General features: G+C 38.6%; 1 protein-coding gene and 1 non-coding gene across 3 annotated transcripts in view; both read right to left on the reverse strand.

Moving 5' to 3' along the window:
• Nucleotides 1-11,005, reverse strand: part of tanc1b (tetratricopeptide repeat, ankyrin repeat and coiled-coil containing 1b) — a 237,498-nt gene that overhangs the window by 118,348 nt on the left and 108,145 nt on the right. The window lies entirely within an intron of this gene.
• On the reverse strand, nucleotides 4,435-4,509 carry trnaa-agc (transfer RNA alanine (anticodon AGC)). The gene has a single exon. It is a non-coding gene; the product is annotated as a tRNA-Ala (tRNA).

An 11,005-nucleotide genomic window follows, 5' to 3' on the forward strand; every position in this document is an offset into this window, starting at 1 on the left:
AAAAACCTTTGACTGGACATGAATAGCCCAGCCCTGCAAGTTGACAGGATCAGCTACGTTTGTGACTGTGAGAGAAAGAGTGTGTTTTAAATCGCTTTTTTGAGACTGTCATGGGTAAGCCCTAGTTTTAAGGAGAAAATGCTTGGCAATTGACGGATGAACTTGCACATGGTTTTTCTTTAAGCATATTATAAAACACCAGATAGACATGTAAACAATGATATAAACAAGATTTTTACAAGTCGCCTCTGTGCATCACCTATAAATGACATCATATCTGCGTTACCCTTGATTTCAGCTTATATCTTAATTAAGCTTGTTTCATTATTGATGAACTTTACAGTTATTGAACTGAATCAACACTGAACTGAATTGAGTCTTTTTTTAGAGCTTCTAGACAGCAGAATTTAAACTCGTCTAAAATTTGATGAAGTTTGCATCATTGATTCAGTTATTTTCTTAGTATATGCTGTGAAGTTGTTTTGAAACGATGTGTATTGTATAAAGTGCTATAGAAGTAAAGCTGACTAGAATTGACTTCTTTGTAAATTATGCATCTTTTTCTTTATTAACTTTTTTAAAACAAACATACAAATTCCCTGAACCCCAAAGATCTTTCTTAAATCTTTAAATCAACAGATTCATTTATGTATATACACACACCACAAAAAAATGTGCTTTGCAAAGACTTTGCAAAAACAATGAATCATGTGCTCAAGTTAACTGTTGATCACATCAGTAGAAGAATGTGGAGAATCCAACAATTACGTTTTCCATGGTTCAAAACTGTATTTGTTTTTAAAGAAGAAGCTTCGAGATTCACAATCCTACACGAGTGACCAACACTAATCCAAAAATTAACACAGTCAACATTGCTACTGGACTTTAATAACACACTCTCCTTAGGATGCGGCAGCTGTGTGTATGTGACTGAACACATCCTTAACACAGAGAAACACTGAATGACAAAACAGAAGGAAGAACGGAACAAAGAAATGAGTGTTAGAAGGTTAAGAGAAAAATAACCACTAAAAGACTGAACAAGCCTAAATAAAAGAGAGTATAAATATGAAAAGAAATGGCACAAACCTAGTGTTAAAATGCCAGGTTTATGATGTGAGAGTTTATGAGCAAAAATCACTCAAATTTCAGTCTGTTCCTCACACAAATATAATTTGGCTTACAATAGAGCTGCATAAAGCTCAAAAATAACAGCATACAGGTTTGAAACAACATGGGGGTGAGTAAATAATGACAAAATATTTCATCAGTCTGTATGGAGTGAAAGCAGAGTGCAGGTATGAATATGTTATCATCATGAGAAGGAACAGATGAAGGGGAGTTTGTTATTAATCTCCATTTTCTCATTACTCTTTCATCTCTCTCATCTCAGTGCCACACACACATTATTAACAAGAGTTCCTGTAGATTCAGTGTGTTCACACAAACCTCTCGTTCAGCACGGGGTCTTTTCAAAATATGATTCACAAATTCATATTTGCAAACAGCATTCCACAAGCCCACCTAATTCATATTCACAAAATATGATTTGAAAATGCACAATCAAAAGTCACAAAATAAGACAAATGCAAAACAATTCAAGTCGCATTGCGCAGTATTGATTTGTAAATCGGAGCCTGGCAGGAAATCCTCCAAAACAGGCACCAACAAATCCAGATTGATCCACGGTTTGCAAACGCAGGTTCAACAATCACCTCATTCACATACACATATTTATTAATGTTCAAAACATACTTGTGTATCTATGAATTGTTATTTTTGTGAATATAAATGTAATTGCGCATTTGCAAATCTGCACGATTGTAATCGAGAACCACAATCATTTTTTTTTTTTTAATAGAGATCACGATGCTTCCATGATTCTGAATGCACAACTAAACAAAACATGTCATTTACTACGGGTTCTGACAAAATTGTAATTGCTGCAGTATACATTTTTTTAAAGAATTATTTTGAATGTTTGAATTAATGATTCAATAACTCGCTCATAAAAAATTAACTTGTTTCATTACTGGATGATTCAGTGTTTATGAACGAATTTCTTGAATGGATAATTCAATGACTCACTCAAAGACTTGACTTGTTTCATTACTGGATGATTCAGTGTTTATGAACGAATCTCTTGAATGGATAATTCAATGACTCACTCAAAGACTTCACTTGTTTCATTACTGGATTATTCAGTGTTTATGAACAAATCTCTTGAATGAATGATTCAATGACTCACTCAAAGACTTCACTTGTTTCATTACTGGATGATTCAGTGTTTATGAACGAATCTCTTGAATGGATAATTCAATGACTCACTCAAAGACTTGACTTGTTTCATTACTGGATTATTCAGTGTTTATGAACAAATCTCTTGAATGGATAATTCAATGACTCACTCAAAGACTTCACTTGTTTCATTACTGGATGATTCAGTGTTTATGAACGAATCTCTTGAATGAATGTTTCAATGACTCACTCAAAGACTTCACTTGTTTCATTACTGGATGATTCAGTGTTTATGAACGAATCTCTTGAATGGATAATTCAATGACTCACTGAAAGACTTCACTTGTTTCATTGCTGGATGATTCAGTGTTTATGAACGAATCTCTTGAATGAATGATTCAATGACAAATAATTTTTTTAACAGTCACTTGTCTACTGGTGTAACAATGTAATCTATACTTTTTTTAAAGCATGAAGTTACTTTCAAAAGGTGATCAGTGTTTATATCTGAACTACAAACTTTTATCCCAGTACTTCTGTGATACTATGAATTATTGTAAGACGTGAATTATTGTAATGATACTGTGTGGTTTAAAAGACTGAAGCCATTTCATGCCTAAACATGACAACTGTTCTTTTCTGGATGAGCAGCAGCACCAACACAGATCTGAATGTTCATTGTGATTCTACTCCTCAAAGGTTTAATAGACAGAGCTAAATCGTTGTAATTTAGGAATGAGACTGTATGGGTGTTTGAATCGGGATCACAATCTTTTAACGATTCATTGTGCAGCTCTAAACACAAGCGTTATTGAGTCACTGAATCAAAACAGAAAAACACATTTAAAACACACCGCTCAAGCCAACATCCCTCTCAAATGTGTTTCGGTGTCTTCTCACCTCAGTCTGCTTTCATTCATGCTTGAGCGCCGCAGGGGCTCATTTACATGCTCCCCAAAACCGCAGCGCTACGACACAGCTCAGCGCCGGAGGACATTTCAGCAGAGCTCTCGTCTTCCAGAGAAAAGCCAAGCAAATGCTCGCTCCTCGTTCAGTTCAGGCAAAACATCTGTTACTGCGAATGCCAGTGTCACCGAAACAAGCTGTTAACAGGTGCCCTTTTCCCTGCCCGCGGCCCACACCCAACATCCCAGCACAGCGCCATGCTCAGAATCAATAATTAACGTGAAATTCATGAGCTTTAATTAGCTGAGAGGTCTTATACTGTCATTTATTTCAGTTGCCCACGTCCTGAGAAAATGTGTGCAAATTAGTGCTGGGTGATGTAGCAAAAAAAAATTCTTATGCATATATTTTTTTCATCTTGATATTTAAGAGTGCTTTGAATGTTTTATTTTATTTTTTTAAATGTTGTTCAAACAGTCATTGCAGTTGAGCAGATTCAAAAGAATTAAGATGTAAAATCTAGTTCACATAATATTGGAATGTTTTTCTGCGTTGCTTTTCACTAAATGAACACATTAAACAATTTTCATTGATATGCAGCAATATAACCATATATAGAAATAAACAGTACTGATGAAAATGATTCACTGAGTCAAAGTTTTGAATCAATTCATTAATGTGGACAGACTGAACAAACTTCAGTCTTTTAGGAATTTTTAGGAAACATAAAAGTCAATTAAAAAGCATTATAATTGTGATATTTACAATAGTTCCCAATTTTAAGCAAAGTCATCAAATATAATTTGAATATTTGGCATATAGTGTAGACATTTAGGGAAAATGTTTCAATAAGAACAAAAATTGGAAAAAGTGGTCACATTTTAGTTTGGGAAACCTTTGCCTCAAACTCAGTTCACTGCAGTAGTTGTTGAAGTGGTTAAGTTTAGGATTAAGGGATGCAGAATAAGGCATTAAAATGTGCTTTATATGTACTAATAAACAGCCAATATGCAAGTATTATGCAAGCTAATTATTAATGAAGTAAATATTACTTTTAAAAAAGATTACTAAAACTAATTTAACTAACTTTTCGGCCTCTGAGGTTTAAGAAACTTCTAACAGGCCAAAAACATTTGTAATATATATTTGTAGTATATTTGTAATACAACAGTTGCATGAATAAGGTTGCAGTCTTGTTTACATTTACATTTATGCATTTGGCAGGCGCTTTTATCCAAAGCGGCTTACATTGCATTTTTAAGGAACACTTTTTACATTTTTATCAATTCTTGCTTTCCCTGGGAATCGAACCCATGACCTTGGCATTGCTAGTGCCACGCTCTACTGGTTGAGCTACAGGAAAGCCCAAGTCTTGTGTGGTTCATGTGGGTTAATGAAGTCCTACAGAGAACAGCAAACATTTACATCTTAAGCAATCACAATCTTCTGCCATGATGGAGTGGCCAGGATCTTCATGACATCATGACCACTGGACAATCCTTTTCTGTTTCTCTTTCTAAAGCGGCTAAACTGATTAGGCCTGCAGCTCTGACTTGGTTTAATGTCCACGCATGTGACACGACTCAATCTGTCCGTCTCAGATTCCATCACACTGATGGCGAGACAGGACGTGCAGTGCTGGGTGTGGTAGAGAGACGAAAAAGAGGAGAGATTCAGTGCCTACAACTCTCTCACCAACATTAAACAGAATACGAGATGATACCATCAGAACTAAATACAACACATGCTTAAAATAAAAGACAACAAAGCTGTTTCTCATCTCTAAAGCGAGCAGGAGGTCAAATTAAACTCAATAAAGTCTGGTTCACAGTGCATTTGCAGTCTGCTGGCCAAGATTCACCTACTTAAACAGGACAAGTGAAGCGACCAATCACAGTCGGTTTCGTTTTTTTAATGCCATTGAGTGGCGAGTTAATTTGAAAGCGATAAAGCCGCCATATCTGGTGTGAAACAACCTATTCAAATAAATGCACAGTTAGTGTAAATGTGTGGGTAACACTTTAAAGTAAGGTCCCATTATTTAAGACTAGTTAAAGGTGCACTATGTAGTATTTTTGCAGTAAAATATCCAAAACCCACTAGGCCAGTGTTATATATTTTGTTCAGTTGAGTACCTACAATATCCCAAATGTTTCCAACTATTTGTAAATTGTGAGAAAATTGCTTATTTATCTAAGGGCCGGGACGTGTCAGCATAGCGTTTTAGTGAGTTGCCTGTCAATTGCGTCATATCTGCGCTACCCTTGGTTTCGGGTATTATTTGGCAGGAGCGCTTTACTCTTAGCAGTGTGAACAAGTGAACGCACAGAGTAACGTCATAACATCATTAAACACACTTAAATGCATCTAATATGATAAACAGAGCTGCATTACCTCATAATCATAACCGGAAGCTTGATTGAAACTCGTCACATCCTGATAGCAATCAATGTGGTCTAAATAGATATATGTCTCAGGCCCCAAAAAAATGCTTGTCTAATCATTGCATTTGGTCCGAGTGCAATGAAAGGAAAAGCATAAAGATGTGTCCTACCTGCCTGTTAATATGTATTTGAATACCTCCGCGCAGACATCACACACCATCAGTGCAAACATGAGGCTATGCAGAGTTAAAGTCAGTCAACGAGCGCCACAAACAGCGTTTAAGGGTGCTTTCACACCTGACTCATTTAGTTCGGTTGAATCGTACTAGAGTTCGTTTCCCTCTTTGGTGCGGTTCGTTTGGTCAGGTCTGAAAGCAGCAATCGCACTCGGGTGCGCACCAAAAGCGGACCAAACAAGCGTACCTAGACCTCCTTGAAGAGGTGGTCTCGGTGCGCTTTCAAACGAACTCTGGAGCGGTTCGTCTGTGGTGAGAACGTGATCCGACCTCGAACAGAACCAACTGCAAAAGTACTGATCATTTTTGGACTGAACCAGCTGCCGTAGTCGGCTGCGCTGACATTGTGTGCATGACATTATTACCTGATAGATCGTTAGCAATATTTTCGGGAAGATTAGCATGTCAAGAGTTAATAATTAATGAACGCCTCCTCTTGAAGTGATGAGCGAAGCACGTTCGCCGTCTGCAGTGCATTAGAACGTTGTTTTCACGTCGCATCCGCGCTTCATTATAGAAAGGTATTTGCATACTGTGGTTAATACACACAGTGTAGTAGATTATGGCCAGGGACAAAACTAGCCCGCGCAGTCGTCTCTCCATAGTGTTATTATAGTTTGCTGGCTTTGCCTCTTCTGCTGGAATTTTCCCACACGTAAATTCTGACCAATCAAAAAGCAGTTTAGGAAATACGCCATGGCCAATGAGTGATGTGGATGTTGTCACATGCTTGCGTTTTGGTTCGTTTCAACAGGTTCGGACCAAAGCAATCAGTGTGGTGTGAAAAGGAACCAAAAAAGCTGAAAAATGCAACAATGTATAATTGTTTGCCCTTGGTTCGGACTAAATGAACCGAACTAGAGATGTGAAAGCACCCTTACAGTTCCTCCTGAACCAAAACAAAAAGCTTATGCTGTGTTCACGCCATGTCGTAACCGTCATTACGTAACCTCAGTAAAACTTAAATTTATGCCGAAATGACTCAGAATAATTTGTCCCAGGAACTTTTTCCCCCTCAGACCTGTTGCTGTCTGTGTTTCCAACGTGGTCTACAGTACAGTGAAGATCAGTCCAGTGACAGAACGCAACTTTACAGTTCCCATTGGATTTCGCCCTCCGCATATAAACTTAAAGCATGAACCTCATTGTCAGTCCATCGGTTGTATTTTATCGGTTGGAGAGTGCGCGAGTGCTGAGCAGTTTGGCTGCTAGACTTAAAAATGAATGCAAATGATAAACTTTAGTGACTGCCTCGATTGTGCAAGTGGCAACTCCTGTGTCAACTGTGCACCTCTATGTTAGTTGCAGATGCGATGTGCTGATGTGAAGCCATTTGAGCACTTTGAGTGAGAGAGAGAGAGAGAGTGAGAGAGAGAGAGAGAGAGAGAGAGAGAGAGTGAGAGAGAGAGAGAGAGAGAGAGAGAGAGAGAGAGAGAGAGAGAGAGAGAGAGAGAGAGAGAGAGAGAGAGAGAGAGAGAGAGAGAGAGAGAGAGAGAGAGAGAGAGAGAGAGAGCGCACGCGGTGATTCACTCGCTCTGTTTGTGAAATTGCGTCTCACAGAAAGTTTTCAAATGACTTCGTAAGTTATTTAATACAGAAGTATGACTTGTACCTCACCTTGAGCATTTTAATTGTTTTACCCGTGCCGGAAAGAGAACTGTGCCGCTGCATGTCATGCCCTATAGCTCTCACGACAGGCGCGCGTCTTTGTGTCGTCAGCATTAGATCGGTTTCTGAGGTCGGCCTTTTTAGACACCACTGATCAATCATCCCAACGCGATTATTGACCGATTGAGATCGGTTGCCGATCGATCGGAGCACCCAACCAATAAACATGTTTTACAACCCACCCGCCACTGTGGCTGGTATAGACGGCAAAGTCACCACTTTGAAAAAATACCCACCACTGGCTGGTGGCGGGTGCTAATTTCCCACCCTGCACACAAATATGATGTTCTCGTTATAATTTTTAAGCGATTTCAATCATATATCAAGCAATTCAAAACCATCTCAGCTGAAGGAAATAATACATTATATCTGCTTGAATATATCATCCAAATGATCTGATCAGGCCAATAACATTAACAGCAACTGCTTTCTAGTTTTGTGTGCAGACGGTCTGTAAAAGGACTATGGGTGGTCCTGGGTGGGTCGTCTGAGACTGAGACTACACACTGAACCATATTCTAAACAACTGACACTCATAAGCCATCTTTACTTTGAAGAGCCATACTAAGATCACACCTGGGCGTTACAGTACAGTATGAAACGCCTTCACCGCAGTACAGCAGAAACAAATTCAGGATATAATGGATGAAAATCCTTTCATTTACTCATTTCATTTCTTCTGTGAAAAACAAAAGGAGCTTTTCCATAAAATAAAAGTTAAGTGAGAAGCTACAAAGTGGCAAAAAACAAGTCATAAAAGAAATCCAATTGACTATCATATGAATTTAAATCAGGTTTGGAAGAACATTAGGGTGAGTAAATGATGGCATTCCCTCTTAACTTTTTCTTTAATACTCTCTGTTTGCTCCTGGGTACGCGCTGTAAGACTCTAGCTTTCATCAGACAGACGTATTAATACACAAACACCTTTATACAACGGGACTATTGCTTAGCATTAATAATACAGAGCACCTCATAAAACTGAGCACGTAAGAGTCATGAACAAACCAAACATGTTTTATCTACCGCAGGCCCCTGGAGCGTTTCAGGACGGGGCTAAAAATAGTATATTGTGCGGCAGAGAAAGTGTACGCGTGAGCAGGTACCAGTCGTGGCCTCGGGGAATGTGACACGGCAATGACATCACGCATTTCCACCGGCCCGCCGGCAATAACAAACCAAATTTATCCACATTATAGACTTATAGATGGAGGACATACAGAGGATAACACCAGCGTCCTCTCATATAGAGGAGCAAAGCTCACATATAGAACCAAAAGAAACTCCCTTTTTAAATCAAACATTAATACAACAAAGAGTTTAGAAAATAAAATATACTGCCTTTACAACTTAAGCTGATTACCACAACACGAATGTGTGTCAAAAGCTCAAGATCTACCTGTAAATGCATTAACGTGAATAAACAGATGCACCTCTTAAATAAAACTTTTTTTTTTTAAATGCAAACTCCAAATAAAGCTCTATAAAACAAATGTGTCATACATAGTGCACGCAGGCAGTAAATCGTGTGTGTGTGTGTGTGTGTGTGTGTGTGTGTGTGTGTGTGTGTGTGTGTGTGTGTTTCTGCCAAGTGTTCTGCAAATGTCCTGAAAAGTGAAGCCAAAATGACGAAAGATGGCTGGTCCCAGAATAAGTCACAAACCACGCCATCTCCAAGTAATCCAGTGGACGAGAGACAAACTAAACAATCAAATTACACTTCAAATAATTATTTTCGAAGGATTTGAGGACGTTTTTATCACGCTGATGCAAGTTCAAGAGTTTGTTTTATAAATAAATTTGGTTTCAGTTAGTTATTTGATGCTATAAAAATGGCGGGTGTGATGACATGATTGATAGCTTCTCTAAGCAAAATCGTCACTAAGGCACCAGTGGATTTTCTTCTGAATTTTCATGAGGAGACTAGAGCTTTAACTTAATTTCTACATCTCCATAACTGTTTATTTCACACTGACAAAATGAATTTTTCTGCAGTAAAATTCTACTGGAGACTTTTTTCAAAAACGCTGGCGTAGAATGAGTGAAGATGGCATTCATGTTTTAGTCCCTATGAGCCACAACTACCAGCATGATCTCCAATCAAGTCCAATCAACGACATAATCTGCTTAATTAACGAGCGGTGTGAGGTAAGTGGTGAGTGGCAGGTATGACCATGAATTCTTAATGACATAGATATATCGATTTGTGTAGAAATGTTCAGAACAGTGTAATTTCTATGCCATTTCACATATCAGACAGTAAAAACAGGGGGTGGGTTCCTAATGTTATTTCATGTATTCGGAGTATTTCTGTGCCAAATACACTTCAGGATTCAAACAAACTTTGGAAAGTTTTTTTTCCCCCAAGTATGGCTTGTGGTCCCATCACAGAGAGGCATGAAATCCCTCTCTAGAACTTTTTCTTTCATTTTTCCTGGTTGGTGGAACGATCTTCCGTCCTCCATACGCACGACAGAATCACTCGCTTTATTCAAAAGACAGGTAAAAACTCATCTCTTCCATGAGCACTTAATCTTACATTAATGAAAAAAAAAAAAAAACTCTTTCCTCCGTTATTTCTCCTTTCTTCTTCCCTTTTCTGGTTTTTGCTACTCTGAGCGGTATACAAATCTTAGTATTTGGGGCACTTTTTGTGTTTCGTTGCCTCTTCTTGACGGATCGCTTCCTGTTCTCCTGAGTTGTAAGTCATTTTGGATAAAAGTGTAAATGTAAATCTAAATGTAAATGTATGACATCATAAAGGGTGGAATTCACAGACTTCTTCAGGATGAGTGTGCACGCGCACACACACACACACACACACACACACACACACACACACACCAACCAGAGCGAGAGCAAGAGCACGCTCATCAACAAGCTTCTTTCGGTTACAGAAGCCGTCGGTGGTGATGCCATTTTGTTTTTGACCATGAGATCAACAATCTCACTAAAGAAGTGTGTTTCTGGTGTGGGGGAAAGATCAGCTTGTTCTGCTTCACATATAACCCAGCGTTAAGAGAAGGGGATGCAGTTTGTGTTTCCAGAGTTCTGCAAATGTGTGTGTGTGTGTTCTCGGTCACGAGTGGAAAGGCGGGCGGCGAGTGAAACTGCATCAAATGTGTGTGTTTTGCAGGCAATCGGCGCACAAGTGCATATAATGTGAACAACACCAACGTATAGTGGATCGAGAGTTATCCAGGAATAATGGCATGATCTATTTCGTGTGTGTGTATATTTCAGAAAGAGTAGGTACAGTGTATCTGTCTTTTATAAATCTGGCAAATCTAAAGACTCTTCGGCGATATGAAGGATCAACACTTCTCTATTGGTACTCAAAATTCACCTTAGATTGGCAGAAACTGTGTGTGTATGTCCCCTTAAACAAACTGCACTGGCCCATCAACGTGCAAAATGCTGAAAATGTGACCTGAAAGAAAAATGATTTTGGTTACTAAAAGTCCCTTCAGTAGTTTCATGCTCTTGGCAAGAAATAAATCACTGCACTGTTTTCTCCTCCCTTTTAAAAGCGGATAAGTCAAATTATGCTGCGAAAGTAACTAGAAATTATGA

Source organism: Pseudorasbora parva, chromosome 5 (genome assembly GCF_024679245.1).
Source record: "Pseudorasbora parva isolate DD20220531a chromosome 5, ASM2467924v1, whole genome shotgun sequence".
Classification (NCBI taxonomy): domain Eukaryota; kingdom Metazoa; phylum Chordata; class Actinopteri; order Cypriniformes; family Gobionidae; genus Pseudorasbora; species Pseudorasbora parva.